Source organism: Gadus macrocephalus, chromosome 5 (genome assembly GCF_031168955.1).
Source record: "Gadus macrocephalus chromosome 5, ASM3116895v1".
Classification (NCBI taxonomy): Eukaryota; Metazoa; Chordata; class Actinopteri; order Gadiformes; family Gadidae; genus Gadus; species Gadus macrocephalus.
The window spans coordinates 12,225,453-12,228,632 of record NC_082386.1 but is presented as its reverse complement, the minus strand read 5'-3'; positions in this window follow the sequence as shown (position 1 = coordinate 12,228,632).

Genomic DNA, 3,180 nt, shown 5'->3' with positions numbered 1-3,180 from the left:
AATGATCTGTCTCATCTCATTTTCGTCCGCTTATCCGGGGTCGGGTCGCGGGGGGAGCAGCTCCAGCAGGGGGCCCCAGACTTCCCTTTCCCGGGCCACATTGACCAACTCTGACTAAATGATGTGTGTGTGTTTTTGTTTGTGTGTGTGCGCTCGCTTATTAGATTGTTCCTGGTTGTGTGCGTATTGGGTTGTTCCCTGTATGCGTGTGTGTGCATTGGGTTGTTCCTGGGTTTGTGTGTGTGTGTATTGGGTTGTTCCTTGGTGTGTGTCTGTGTGTGTGTGTGTGTGTATTAGGTTGTTCCTGGATGTGTTTAACTGTGTGTGTGTGTGTGTGTGTGTGTGAATTAGGTTGTTCTTATGTGTGTGTGTGTGTATTAAGTGGTTCCTGTGTGTGTGTGTGTGTGTATTGGGTTGTTCCTGTGTGTGTGCGTGTGTTAGGTTGTTCCTGGATGTGTGTGTATGTCTGTGTATCGGGTTATTCCTGTGTGTTTATGTGTGTGTTAGGTTGTAACTGTGTGCGTGTGTTTTTGTATGTTTATGTGTGTGACAGAGACAGCAAGTGGGCCAGAGCCACAATGTGCATATTAACTGTATAATAAACCCTGGTTGTTCTCTGTAGCGAACACACACAAGACAGCTGCCCGGTCACATGTGCTCTGCTCTGTACAAACGACAGGTGTGTGTGTGTGTGTGTGTGTGTGTGTGTGTAGTCAGCCTCAGCATCACTCTGGCCCCCTGCTCTCTGTGGTCTTTTACCACTGGTGTTTTTTAACACCAGTGCCACCTTTATGGTCACGCCTCGCTGGTCTCCCCTGGGGGGCCGGGGGAACCACGGCCTATTGCCCACACTGATGCCCCCCCCTTGTGACAGGGGGGGGGGGGGGGGAGGAGGAGGGAGGTCAACCAATGAAACGCGTTGGAAGGAGTCAGTGGTGGATGAAATTAAATTCATAATGACTCAGTTTCTCCGGCCTTTGTTTTACGTTTCCTCTGCCATATTTGCGTTTGTTCCTTTTCGAAGGTTCCCACGGTGCTGGAGCAACGAATTGAGCAGTGTGAGGATTTGTGTGTTTGTTCGTCAAATCTTTGTTTAGGTTTCTCTGTTGAGACCAGCGCACCGATATCTGTATTGGGTCGGCCCTGTATCCACAGGCCAGCTCTCAGCAGGGAGTCAACTCTCTCTCTCTCTCGCACACGCACACGCACACACGCACACACGCACACACACGTCCTGGTGAAAGGCAGCATCGTGGCCAGTAGGGGTCAGTATTGTTCCAGTGTTAGGACGGACATGGACGCTCTGATGTTGCGATGATCTCATGCTTTGTTCCCGGGAGAGCGCGGTTTATCCTGACCCAGCAGGTGGCCTATTTTCTACCCTTCCTCCGGTCCTCCATCAGCACCGACCAAATACCTGTTCTCAGAAATGATGTCATCCATAGACAGCAGACTAGGAAACGGTATTTTACGGGTACACAACAGTATAATATGTATCCAGGAAATTAACCAGGCCATGTTTATTCTGTTATTTGATAGGACTTACATGTTTATTATGCCATGTTCACTAAAGTAGGCAGTTAATTTTTCTGAGTTATGTCAATGCTTTAAAGAGTCTGCCCCTTAATTGCTTTTTTTTCAAGACTCGGGACTATACACAACATGGCATCTGAAACCTAATAAGGAGATGTTGAATGAGCGTCATCATGTTCAAGGGCTGTACAACACTAACCTAGCCTAGTATAAATACTGTGTATGTGTGGGTGTGGGACGGATATGGGTGTGTGTGCGCACGCGTGTGCGTGTGTACGCGTGTGCGTGCCTGCTTGCATGCGTTTGTACGTGCATGCGTAGCTATAGCCACGCTGGTAATTCATCACATTGCAGTTTGAATTTGTACTGGATGTGTATAATGTAATTCCTGTAAACTGTATAAATGATTCATCCCGGCTGCGCCACATCAGCGTGGTGGGAGAAGAGAATATGTTTCAGTTCTGCTAAGTGTGCAGAAATAACTCAGGCGCGGAGATAAGTCAGAGACACTGATGATATAAGTGATACGATCGGTCCCCCGTTCAGTCCCCCAGCCCCCGATTACACATCTGCAGGATATTAAAAAAGACGGCCGTTAATCATGTTAACTTTTACGTTGGCCCGATGACATCATTGGACGGCGCGCGCTTCACGAGCGCAGGTGTGGGCGGCGCCGAGTCTCCTGCACAAGACGCTGATGTCACGTCAATAGTAAGAAAATTTAACTCGTTCAGGAGTCAAACTACGTGACTTTGTCCCTTTGGAAATGATATCACAGAACTAACAATTGTTGGGTTAACCCATTCCCCGGCCGTATACAACAAGGGCTTGGATCGATGCTACATGATAGACAATCAGACAATCAACAGACAATCATACAAGGTTTTTTTTATACGTACGTGAACAAAGCCCTGATGTTTGGAGACGGGCAGGGCTGCTGGGCTGAAGTTACTCGCTGAAGACGTCCAGGGATCGGAGCCAGAGATAGATGGGCTATATTAAGGGCATTTAATCAGCGGCGGGCTCTGTTGCGTTCAGTCCCCTTGCAACCCGCCTCCACGGGCCAAGATGAATGGTCACAGGATATCTCCTCCACCCGTCCCCATCCCAGGCCAGGATATGAGGCTGTAATTGTGTCTGCTGGAGGTAGCTCTGCTACTCCAGGCAGACCAGGAGGAGCCCGCTGGTCTCAGATGTTCTGGACGGGCCTGGCAGGACAGAGGCTGGTCCCTGGTGCCGGAGGGAGCACCGGTGAGGAGAGCGGATTAGAATAACACGATGATTGGAATGGAGCCTTCTCAATTTAAGATGCTGTTCGCAAGCAGTTGGATGGCAGCGTATTGACGCGTTATCAGATAATGTGAATTTCATAATTTGTCTTTTTGTTTTTGCACAATTTTTTTTTACAAATATTGCCTCTGATTATCTCCATTTGATGCAAACTAAATCTGTGCATTTTTAAGTAATGAGGTCGTTTGTATAGAGCCCTTAAAATGATGAATCTTCTGTATTGTGTTTTATAGAATCATACACAGACCCCGGCAGCCGGACCCCAGACCCCTGACCTCAGGAGCAGGTCCAGCCTCGTGCTCAATCATCTGGCACAGGGCCTTTTACAATCGACTGACCTGATTGGCTGTGACAGCT